Raw genomic sequence first — 13,789 nt, 5'->3', positions numbered from 1 at the left:
ACACTTATAGCACAGAAATCCACCAACTGGAGTCAAGATTCTGAGCCCCATGTCAGGCTTCCCAACCTGGGGGTCTGGCAACAGGAGGAGGAATCCCAGAGAATCAGACTTTGAAGGCTAGCGGGATTTGATTGCAGGACTTTGACAGGACTGGGGGAAACAGACAGGACTGGGGGAAACAGAGACTCCACTCTTGGAGGGCACACACAAAGTAGTGTGCTCATCAGGACCCAGGGAGAAGGAGCAGTGACCCTGTAGGAGACTGAACCAGGCCTACCTGCTAGTGTTGGAGGGTCTCCTGCAGAGGTGGGTGGTGGCTGTGGCTCACTGCGGGGACAACAACACTGGCAGCAGAAGTTCTGGGAAGTACCCCTTGGTGTGAGTCCTCTTGGAGTCTGCCATTAGCCCCACCAAAGAGCCTGTAGCCTCCAGTGCTGGGTCGCCTCAGGCCAAACAACCAACTGGAGGGAACTCAGCCCCACCCGTCAGCAGACAAACATTAAAGTTTTACTGAGCTCTGCCCACCAGAGCAACACCCAGCTCTAACCACCACCAGTCCCTCCCATCCAGAAGCTTGCACAAGCCTCTTAGAGAGCTTCATCCACCAGAGGGCAGACAGCAGAAAAAGAAGAACTACAATCCTGCAGCCTGTGGAACGAAACCCACACGCACAGAAAGATAGACAAAATGAAAAGGTAGAGGACTATGCACCAGGTGAAGGAACAAGCTAAAACCCCAGAAAAACAACTAAATGAAGTGGAGATAGGCAACCTTCCAGAAAGAGAATTCAGAATAATGATAGTGAAGATGATCCAGGACCTTGGAAAAAGAATGGAGGCAGAGTTCAAGAAGATGCAAGAAATCTTTAACAAAGACCTAGGGGCTTCCCTGGTGGTGCAGTAGTTAAGAATCTGCCTGCCAATGCAGGGGACACGGGTTCGCGCCTTGGTCCAGGAAGATCCCATAAGTCATGGAGCAACAAAGCCCATGTGCCATAACTACTGAGCCCGCACACCACAACTACAGAAGCCCTTGTACCTAGAGCCTATGCTCCACAACAAAAGAAGGCACCGCAATGAGAAGCCCACGCACCTCAACAAAGAGTAGCCCCTGCTCGTCGCAACTAGACAAAACCAGCACACAGCAACGAAGACCCAACAAAGCCAAAAATAAATAAATAAATAAATGGCCTCCTCCTTTAAAAAAAAAAAACAAAGACCTAGAAGAATTAAAGAACAAACAAACAGAGATGAACCATACAATAACTGAAATGAAAACTACACTAGAAGGAATCAATACCAGAATAACTGAGGCAGAAGAACAGATAAGTGACCTGGAAGACAGAATGGTGGAATTCACTGCCATGGAACAGAACAAAGAAAAAAGAATGAAAAGAAATGAAGACAGCCTAAGAGACCTCTGAGACAACATTAAATGCACCAACATTCGCATTATAGGGGTCCCACAAGGAGAAGAGAGAGAGAAATAACCCAAGGAAAATATTTGAAGAGATTATAGTCTAAAACTTCCCTAACATGGGAAAGGAATTAGCCACCCAAGTCCAGGAAGTGCAGAGAGTCCCAGGCAGGATAAACCCAAGGAGAAACAGGCCGAGACACATAGTAATCAAATTGACAAAAATTCAAGACAAAGAAAAATTATTAAAAGCAACAAGGGAAAAATGACAAATAACATACAAGGGAACTCCCATAAGGTTAACAGATGATTTCTCAGCAGAAACTCTACAAGCCACAAGGGAGTGCCATGATATATTTAAAGTGATGAAAAGGAAGAACCTACAACCAAGATTACTCTATCCGGCAAGGATTTCATTCAGATTCAATGGAAAAATCAAAAGTTTTACAGACAAGCAAAAGCTAAGAGAATCCAGCACCACCAAACCAGCTCTACAACAAATGCTAAAGGAACTTCTCTAAGTGGGAAACACAAGAGAAGAAAAGGACCTACAAAAACAAACCCCCAAAATTAAGAAAATGGTAATAAGAACATACATATTGATAATTACCTTAAATGTAAATGGATAAAATGCTCAACATTTTTCACAATCAACATTGTGAAAATAACTATACTACCCAAAGAAATCTACACATTCAATGCAATCCCTATCAAACTACCAATGGCATTCTTCATAGAATTAGAACAAAAAATTTTACAATTCGTATGGAAACACAAACGACCACGAATAGCCAAAGCAATCTTGAGAAAGAAAAATGGAGTGGGAGGAATCAGGCTCCCCAACCTCAAACTATACCACAAAGCTACAGTAATCAAGACAGTATGATACTGGCACAAAAACAGAAATATAGATCAATGGTACAGGATAGAATGCCCAAAGATAAACCCACACACATACTGGCACCTAATTTACAACAAAGGAGGCAAGAATATACAATGGAGAAAATACAGGCTCTTCAATAAGTGGTGCTTGGAAAACTGGACAGCTACATGTAAAAGAATGAAATTACAATACTACCTAACTCGTAGGACCTTCAAGATGGCAGAGGAGTAAGACGTGGAGATCACCTTCCTCCCACAAATACATCAAAAATACATCTACATGTGAAACAACTCCTACAGAACACCTACTGAACGCTGGCAGAAGACCTCAGACTTCCCAAAAGGCAGGAAAATCCCCACATACCTGGGTAGGGCAAAAGAAAAAAGAAAAAACAGAGACAAAAGCATAGGGACGGGACCTGCACCTCTGGGAGGGAGCTGTGAAGGAGGAAAAGTTTCCACAAACTAGGAATCCCCTTCACTGGTGGAGATGGTGGGTGGGCAGGGGGGAAGCTTTGGAGCCACAGAGGAGAGTGCAGCAACAGGTGTGCAGAAGGCAAAGTGGAGAGATTCCCACACAGAGGATTGATGCCGACCAGCACTCACCAGCCTGAGTGGCTGGTCTGCTCACCCGTCAGGGCAGTTGGGGGCTGGGAGCTGAGGCTCAGGCGTTGGAGGTCAGATCCCAGGAAAAGGACTGGGGTTGGCTGCATGAAGACAGCCTAAAGGCGGGTAGTGTACCACAGCTAGCCGGGAGGGAGTCCAGGAAAAAGTCTAGAACTACCTAAGAGGCAAGAGATCATTGTTTCAGGGTGCATGAGGAGAGGGGATTCAGAGCACCACCTAAACAAGCTCCAGAGATGGGCGTGAGCCACGGCTATCAGTGCAGACCCCAGAGATGGGCATGAAACGCTAAGGCTTCTGCTGCAACCACCAAGAATCCTGTGTGCAAGCACAGGTCACTATCCACACCTCCCCCCCCGGGAGCCTGTGCAGCCCGCCACTGCCAGGGTCCCATGACCCAGGGACAACTTCCCAGAGAGAACACACGGCGCACCTCAGGCTCTTGCAATGTCATGCCGCAGGCTCGCCCGACATTCTGTACCCCTCCCTTCCTCCGGCTTAAGTGAGCCAGAGCCCCCTAATCAGCTGCTACTTTAACCCCGTCATGTCTGGGCAGGGAACAGATGCCCTCAGGTGACCTACACACAGAGGAAGGGCCAAATCCAAAGCTGAACCCCAGGAGCTGTGTGAACAAAGAAGAGAAATGGAAATTTCTCCCAGCAGCCTCAGGAGCAGTGGATTAAATCTCCACAATCAAGTTGATGTACCCTGCATCTTTGGAATACCTGAATAGACAATGAATCATCCCAAAATTGAGGTGGTGGACTTTGGGAGCAACTGTAGACTTGGGGTATACTTTCTGCATCTAATTTGTTTATGGTTTTATGTTTATCCTAGTTTAGTATTTACAGCTTATTATCATTGGTAGATTTGTTTATTGATTTGGTGGCTCTCTTGTTTATTGATTTGGTGGCTCTCTTCCTTTGTGTGTATATATATATATATATATATATATATATATATATATATATATATATAATTTTTCCCCCTTTTTCTCTTTTTGTGAGTGTGTATGTGTATGCTTCTTTGTGTGACTTTGTCTGTATAGCTTTGCTTTCACCATTTGTCCTAGGGTTCTATTTGTTGGTTGTTTTTTATTTTTATTATTATTTTTTTTAGTATAGTTTTTAGCACTTGATATCATTGATGGATTTGTTTATTCATTTGGTTGCTCTCTTCTTTCTTTCTTGTTTCTAATTACTTTTATTTTTAATAATATATTTTTAAATTTTTTATTTTAATAATATTATTCTTTCTTTCTTTCTTTTTCTCCCTTTTCTTCTGAGCTGTGTGGCTGAAAGGGTCTTGGTGCTCTGGCCAGGCATCACACCTGAGCCTCTTAGGTGGGAGAGCTGAGTTCAGAACATTGGTCCACCAGAGACCTCCCAAGCCCACGTAATATCAATCGGCAGAGCCCTCCCAGAGACCTCTGTCTCAATGCTAAGAGCCAGCTCAACTCAACTACAAGGAAGCTCCAGTGCTGGACACCCCATGTCAAACAACTAGCAAGACAGGAACACAACATCGCCCATTAGCAGAGAGGCTGCCTAAAATCATACTAAGTTCACAGACACCCAAAAACACACCACCAGACGCAGCCCTGCCCACCAGAAAGACAAGATCCAGCCTCATCCACCAGAACACAGGCACCAGTCCCCTCCACCAGGAAGCCTAAACAACCCACTGAACCAACCTTACCCACTGGGGGCAGACACCAAAAACAACAGGAACTATGAAACTGCAGCCTGTGAAAAGGAGACACCAAACGCAGTAAGTTAAGCAACATGAGAAGCCAGAGAAATACACAGCAGATTTCGGAGCAAAATAAAAACCCACCAGACCAAACAAATGAAGAGGAAATAGGCAGTCTACCTGAAAAAGAATTCAGAGTAATGATAATAAAGATGATCCAAAATCTAGGAAATAGAATGACGAAAATACAAGAAATATTTAACAAGGACCTAGAAGAACAAAAGAGCAAACAAACAGTGATGAACAACACAATAAATGAAACTAAAAGTTCTCTAGAAGGAATCAATAGCAGAATAACTGAGGCAGAAGAACGGATAAGTGACGTGGAAGATAAAATAGTGGAAATAACTACCACAGAGCAGAATAAAGAAAAAAGAGTGAAAAGAATCGAGGACAGTCTCAGAGACCTCTGGGACAACATTAAACAGACCAACATTCGAATTATAGGGGTCCCAGAAGAAGAAGAGAAAAAAGGGACTGAAAAAATATTTGAAGAGATTGTAGTTGAAAACTTCCCTCATATGAGAAAGGAAATAGTGAAGTACAGGAAGTGCACAGAGTCCCAGGCAGGATAAATCCAACATGAAACACACCAAGACACATATTAATCAAACTATCAAAAATTAAATAGAAAGAAAAAATATTAAAAGCAGCAAGGGAAAAGCCACAAATAACATACAAGGGAATCCCCATAAGGTTAACAGCTGATTTCTCAGCAGAAACTCTGCAAGCCAGAAGGGTGTGTCAGGACATATTTAAAGTGATGAAAGGGAAAAACCTACAACCAAGATTACTCTACCCAGCAAGGATCTCATTCAGATTTGATGGAGAAATTAAAACCTTTACAGGCAAGCAAAAGCTAAGAGAATTCAGTACCACCAAACCAGCTTCACAACAAATGCTAAAGGAACTTCTCTAGGCAGGAAACACAAGAGAAGGAAAGGACCTACAAAAACAAACCCAAAACAACTAAGAAAATGGTAAAAGGAACATACATATCCATAATTACCTTAAATGTAAATGGATTAAATGCTCCAACCAAAAGAACACAGACTGGCTGAATGGATACAAAACAAGATGCGTATATATGCTGTCTACAAGAGACCCACTTCTGACCTAGGGACACATACAGACTGAAAGTGAGGGGATGGAAAAAGATATTCCATGCTAATGGAAATCAAAAGAAAGCGGGAGTAGCAATTCTCGTATCAGACAATATAGACTTTAAAATAAATAATGTTACAAGAGGCAAAGAAGGACACTACATACTGATCAAGGGATCAATCCAAGAAGAAGATATAACAATTCTAAATATTTATGCATGCAACATAGGAGCACTTCAATACATAAGGCAAATACTAAGAGCCATAAAAGGGGAAATCAACAGTAATACAATAATAGTAGGGGACTTTAACACCCCACTTTCACCAATGGGCAGATCGTCCGAAATGAAAATAAATAAGAAAACACAAGCTTTAAATGATACATTAAACAATATGCACTTAATTGATATTTATTGGACATTCCATCGAAAAACGACAGAATACACTTTCTTCTCAAGTATTCATGGAACATTCGCCAGGATAGATCATATCTTGAGTCACAAATCAAGCCTTGGTAAATTTAAGAACAATGAAATTGTATCAAGTATCTTTTCCAACAACCATGCGATGAGACTAGATATCAATTACAGGAAAAAAAACTGTAAAATATACACACACATGGAGGCTAAACAATACACTACTAAATAACCAAGAGATCACTGAAGAAATCAAAGAGGAAATCAAAAAATACCTAGAAACAAATGACAATGAAAACACAATAACCCAAAACCTATAGGATGCAGCAAAACCTGTTCTAAGAGGGAAGTTTATAGCAATACAATCCTACCTCAAGAAACAAGAAACATCTCGAATAAACAACCTAACCTTACACCTAAAGCAATTAGAGAAGGAAGAACAAAAAACCCCAAAGTTAGCAGATGGAAAGAAATCATAAAGATCAGATCAGAAATAAATGAAAAAGAAATGAAGGAAACAGTAGCAAAGATCAATAAAATTAAAAGCTGGTTCTTTGAGAAGATAAACAAAAGTGATAAACCATTAGCCAGACTCAACAAGAAAAAAAAGGGAAAAGACTCAAATCAACAGAATTAGAAATGAAAAAGGAGAAGTAACAACTGACACTGCAGAAATGCAAAGGATCGTGAGAGATTACTACAAGCAAGTATATGCCAATAAAATGTACAACCTGGAAGAAATGGACAAATTCTTAGAAAAGCACAACCTTCCAAGACTGAACCAGGAAGAAACAGAAAATATAAAGAGACCAATCACAAGCACTGAAATTGAAACTGTGATTAAAAATCTTCCAACAAACAAAAAGCCCAGGACCAGATGGCTTCACAGGCTAATTCCATCAAACATTTAGAGAAGAGCTAACACCTATCCTCTCAAACTCTTCCAAAATATAGCAAAGGGAGGAACACTCCCAAACTCATTCTATGAGGCCACCATCACCCTGATACCAAAACCAGACAAAGATGTCACAAAAAAAGAAAACTGCAGGGCAATATCACTGATGAGCATAGATGCAAAAATCCTCAACAAAATGCTAGCAAACAGAATCTAACAGCACATTAAAAGGATCATACACCACGATCAAGTGGGGTTTATCCCAGGAATGCAAGGATTCTTCAATATATGAAAATCAATCAATGTGATAAACCATTCTTAACAAATTGAAGGAGAAAAACCATACAATCATCTCAGTAGATGCAGAAAAAGCTTTTGACAAAATTCAACATCCATTTATGATAAAAACCCTCCAGAATGTGGGCATAGAGGGAACTTACCTCAACATATTAAAGGCCATATATGTCAAACCCACAGCCAACATCAGTCTCAATGGTGAAAAACTGAAACCATTTCCACTAAGGTCAGGAAAAAGACAAGGTTGCCCACTCTCACCACTATTATTCAACATAGTTTTGGAAGTTTTAGCCACAGCAACCAAAGAAGAAAAAGAAGTAAAAGAAATCCAAATCAGAAAAGAAGATGTAAAACTGTCACTGTTTGCAGATGACATGATACTATACATAGACAATCCTAAAGATGTCACCAGAAAACTACTAGAACTAATCAGTGAATTTGGTAAAGTAGCAGGATACAAATTAATGCACAGAAATCTCTTGCATTCCTATACACTAATGATGAAAAATCTGACAGAGAAATTAAGGAAACACTCCCATTTACCACTGCAACGAAAAGAATAAAATATCTAGGAATAAACCTACCTAAGGAGACAAAAGACCTGTATGCAGACAACTATAAGACACTGATGAAAGAAATTAAAGATGATACAAACTGATGGAGAGATATACCATGTTCTTGGGTTGGAAGAATCAACATTGTGAAAACGACTATACTACCCAGAGCAATCTACAGATTGTTCTGAATCTTGTTTTTTTTTTGTTGTTGTTGTTGTTTTTTTTTTGCGGTACGCGGGCCTCTCAGTGTTGTGGCCTCTCCCGTGGCAGAGCACAGGCTCCGGACGCGCAGGCTCAGCGGCCATGGCTCACGGGCCTAGCCGCTCCACGGCATGTGGGATCTTCCCGGACCAGGGCACGAACCAGTGTCCCCTGCATTGGCAGGCGGACTCTCAATCACTGTGCCACCAGGGAAGCCCTCAATCCACAGATTCAATGCAATCCCTACCAAACTACCAATGGCATTTTTCACAGAACTAGAACAAAAAATTTCACAATTTGTATGGAAACACAAAAGACCCCAAATAGCCATAGCAATCTTCAGAAAGAAAAACGGAGCTGGAGGAATCAGGCTCCCTGACTTCAGACTATATTACAAAGCTACAGTAATCAAGACAATGTGGTATTGGCACAAAAACAGAAATATAGATCAATGGAACAGGATAGAAAGCCCAGAGATAAACCTACACACCTATGGTCACTTTATATATGATAAAGGAGGCAAGAATATACAATGGAGAAAAGACAGCCTCTTCAATAAGTGGTGCTAGGAAAACTGGACAACTACATGTAAAAGAATGAAATTAGAACACTCCCTAACACCATACACAAAAATAAATTCAAAATGGATTAAAGACCTAAATGTAAGGCCAGACACTATAAAACTCTTAGAGGAAAACATAGGCAGAACACTCTATGACATAAATCACAGCAAGACCCTTTTTGATCCACCTCCTAGAGAAATGGAAATAAAAACAAAAATAAACAAATGGGACCTAATGAAACTCAAAAGCTTTTGCACAGCAAAGGAAACCATAAATGTGATGAAAAGAAAACCCTCAGAATGGGAGAAAATATTTGCAAATGAAGCAACTGATAAAGGATTAATCTCCAAGATTTACAAGCAGTTTATGCAGCTCAATATCAAAAAAACAAACAACCCAATCCAAAAATGGGCAGAAGACCTAAATAGACATTTCTCCAAAGAAGATATAGAGATTGCCAAAACACATGGAAGAATGCTCAACATAATTAATCATTAGAGAAATGCAAATCAAAACTACAATGAGGTATCACCTCACACTGGTTACAATGGGCATCATCAGAAAATCTACAAACAATAAATGCTGGAGAGGGTGTGGAGAAAAGGGAACCCTCTTGCACTGTTGGTGGGAATGTAAATTGCTACAGCCACTATGGAGATCAGTATGGAGGTTCCTTAAAAAACTAAAAACAGAACTACCATATGACCCAGCAATACCACTACTGGGCATATACCCAGAGAAAACCATAATTCAAAAAGACACTGCACCCAATGTTCACTGCAGCACTATTTACAATAGTCAGGTCATGGAAGCAACCTAAATGCCCATCAACAGATGAATTGAAAAAGAAGATATGGTACATATATACAATGGAATATACCCAGCCATAAAAAGGAACGGTATTAGGTCATTTGTAGATATGTGGATGAACCTAGAGACTGTCATACAGAGTGAAGTAAGTCAGAAAGAGAAAAAGAAATATCATATATTAACACGTGTGTGGAGTCTCGAAAAATGGTATAGATGAACCAATTTACAAGGCAGAAATAGAGACACAGATGTAGAGAACAAATGTGTGGACACAAAGGGGGGAAAGCTGGGGGGGGGCAGGTGGTGGGATGAATTGGGAGATTGGGTGACATGTATACACTAATATGTATAAAATAGATAACTAATAAGAACCTGCTGTATAAAAATAAAATAAAATTCAAAAAAAAACAAGCTAAGTAAAGTCACCATTTCAAACATCTAATTGTGGTGGTATTGGTGGTAGATGCCAGGGCTCTCCTCTGAGGGGTCACCACTAGCACCTGGGTCCTTGCACAGTCCTCCTTGCACCTAGGTCAGCTGGATACTCCCTCTGACCCAGCCCAAACACCAGGGACTGAGCACACTGCCTGTGAGCAAGGTGCTCACTTCCCTCTTGGATTGGCTTCTATGTCCATCTCAATAATGAAGACAGGAAACACAAACACAATATAGCCTCCAAGCAAATATATGACCCAGCTGAAAAGGAAAGAAGGATCCTCAATATTCAGGTCTATAGCTGCTCCCCATCCTTTGTCTGACACCCTCATTAGACCTTCCTCTGCTTCCCCGCTCCTCAGCAAACTACTCCCCTGGAAAACATATTTATTGAACACTGTACCAAAGAGTTTGAGCTTTGTCTTGTCCTCTGGGGCATCAACCCAGGCAGGTTTCATCACCACCCTTTCCAAGAGTCTGGAGCTCCTGTCCTCTCCCCCTCCCTCTTCCCCCTTCAGATGTGACATACCCTGGCAGAGCCTCCCCCAGCTCATTACAGTGACTGTCCTGTGGTTCATCTGGAGGGCAAGTATGTGTGTTTTCAGGGAGAAAAAAAGGTGGAGAATCCAAAAACGGGTGAAGATTTACCTGAGAATTGTTTCGGTGTCATGAGGTAATGATGACAGCTAACCTTTGTCACTTAATATGCTCCAGGTCCTGAACTAAGCGTTTTATCGGCAGTGTTTAATTTAATCCTCACAAAGACCATATGTAATAGGTAGAGTAGTGCTAAATGGCATGGGGTTTAAGAATTCAAGCTCTGAGGTTAAGTCTGATCCCCTCACCTACCAGCTATATGACCTTGGGCTGTTATTTAACCATTGAGCCTCAGTTCCTCATTCATAAAATGAGAAGAATACCATCTAGGATTGTTGGAAGGGTTGGGTGAAATGAGATTATGAATCTAAAGCATTTAGGATTAGAATCTGAGGAAGAGGGGGCACTTTTAAAAATAATGATGCCCAGGCTCCTTCTTGGACCAACCAAATTAGAATCTTTAAGAGTAGGATCTAGCACTGATATTTTTTTAAATGTTTGCCATGTGATTCCAAGGCAGAGAAGGTTGAGAAGAGCGAGCTAGAGGTCTTTCTTCTGAACACTCCAGTGTTTGCCCTCAGCTATGACTAATTGGCTTCTGCTTAAGAATGATGACAGAGCCATTAACTAACTACACACAGTGGGTAGGTTCCCTAGATGTAACATCTCAGTTTATCTTTAGAACAACCTACTCAAGCAGGGACCATCCCCCTCATTTTACAGGATTTTCCCTGAGATCACACAGTAAGCGGCAGGCCCAGGATTTGAACTGAGGTCTGTCTGAATCCATGGCATGTGCTCTTCCCCCAACCGTGCACTGCCTCTCCAACAGCAGTTCTTTATGTGGGCCATTTGGCCTAGAGAAATGAGGATAGAACTAGATAAGCAAGCATAACCCCAAGCACTAACCCAAGCAGACAATAGCTGGTGGTTATCTGGCCAAACCTGCCCCCCTCAGGTTGTTTTTGGGCTCTCTCATATGTTTTTAAAGTTTCTGAGTCAAGTGCCAACATTTAGAAAGGAGATATCACCTAAATGCTAGATTTCTAACTCTCCTTGAAAAATCAGATCTGGTAACACTGGCACCATACTCACAGGGCAACAATGAGCTGGTACATGCTCTCCAGTTCCCCTCTTCCTCATCAGGCCCTCCTCCCTCACTTATGCATCCTGACTGATCTCTAGGCACTTGATTCAGCCACCCTGTCTTGCATCTTCTACTTCTGCTAGAGTTGGTTCATTCCAGTGTGTGAGAAACAACTGTGTACATCTCTTCCCAACTCTTTGTTTAGTGAATCAAACTGGTAGCTTGAAGTAGACTGCTGTGGAAATATTCAACCCCCAGAAATGGCAAATGCTAATAACCAAGTCTTCTGTTTTTCTTTCTGAGAGCCAGTTTGCCAGCACACCATTATCTCTACTCTTCTCAGCCACTGTCTAGTATTCTGAGGACAGAGATGGGTTCTGAATAAAAAGTGAAGACAACAGAAACACTCGAGAAACTGAACCTCAGCTCTGCTTAGCAATTGATTATACATTTCTAGCCTTGTTTTTATAGTACTTCAATTTAACATGGTGGGTAGATACCCAGAACAAACCTCTTGATGAAAACTAAAGCTGGATAAGATTTTTTTTTTTTTTTTTTTTTTTTTTTTTTTTGCGGTACGCGGGCCTCTCACTGTTGTGGCCACTCCCGTTGCAGAGCACAGGCTCCGGACGCGCAGGCTCAGCGGCCATGGCTCACGGGCCCAGCCGCTCCGCGGCATGCGGGATCCTCCCAGACCAGGGCACGAACCCGTATCCCCTGCATCGGCAGGCGGACTCTCAACCACTGCGCCACCAGGGAAGCCCTAAAGCTGGATAAGATTTTAAAATATTTTTTTAAATGAATCATTGAGCTGGCAAGAAAACCACGGAAACCAAAAACAAAGTTAAAGTGGGACGGACCCCTGGGAAGTGAGCAAGCTCCTAGAAAATCTGTCAAACAATAGTATCATGAGTTTTCACATTGCCAAGGTGCAGGGGCTGAGAGACAGAAGATAAAGCCTCACGCCTGCACAAGATCATGAGCAAAATAAGAATCTGTCCCAACGTAAACTGATACTACCACTATGGAAAAGAGTATGGAAGTTCCTCAAAAAATTAAAAACAGAATTACCATATGATCCAGCAATCTCACTTCTGGGTATATATCTAAGAGAAATGAAATCATCTCAAAAAGATATCTGTACCCCACATCAATTCATAATAGCCAAGACATGGAAACAACCTAAGTATCTGTCAACAGATGCATGGGAAAAGAAGATGTGGTGTATATATGTAAGGGAATATTCCTCAGCCATAAAAAAGGAAGTCCTGCCATTTGTGAAAACATGGATGTACCTTGAGGGTATTATGCTAAGTGAAATAAGTCAGACAGAAAAAGGCTGTATGATCTCATTTACAAGTGTAAACTAAAAAAGCCAAACTCACAGAAACAGAAAGTAGATTGGTGGTTGCCATAGGCTGGAGAATGGGGGAAATGGGAAGACGTTGGTCAAAGGGTATAAACTTTTAGTTATAAAATGAATAAGTTTTGGTGACTATAGTTAACGATACTGTTGTATACGTGAAAGTTGCTAAGAGAGTAGATCTTAAATATTCTCACCACATACAAAAAACAAGTAACTATGTGAGGTAACGTATATGTTAATCAACCTTATTGTGGCAATCATTTCACAATATATATGTATATCAAATCATATATACCTTAAAATTACACAATCTTATATGTCAATTATATGTCAGTAAAGCTGGGAAAAAATAATAATTTCATACAAACTAAAAATGTATGTATTAAAAAAAGAAACTCGCCATAAAACTGGGACTCCAAAGAGCCAAAGTGAAGATGAATGTGAAACTGACCTGCTATGCAGAAGAGGACCCCCTACAGTTTGGTTGCCTTGATCCTGGTGCTGGGTGAATTTAGAAAAGATGTCTAAATCTTCCTTGAGAGTTCATAACTATGGTGTGGTCTACATGTAAGATTGTGACCCAAATTCATGATAACACAGAATTTAAAACTCTTAATGAGTTCAAGTTTTGGGTGCTCCAAACAATAGGCAGAAGCAAACACAACACCTCTCTGAAGGAATATCTTGAACCTACACTGCTAAGGATGCAGATAAAGTTGCAGGAACAAAGGCTCACAATCAGAAAACACAAAACACACACGAAAGCAAGCCCCCATAAGAGCAGACAG

This window comes from Hyperoodon ampullatus, assembly GCF_949752795.1.
Source record: "Hyperoodon ampullatus genome assembly, chromosome: 12".
Classification (NCBI taxonomy): Eukaryota; Metazoa; Chordata; class Mammalia; order Artiodactyla; family Ziphiidae; genus Hyperoodon; species Hyperoodon ampullatus.
Note: the sequence above shows the minus strand (reverse complement) of the source record.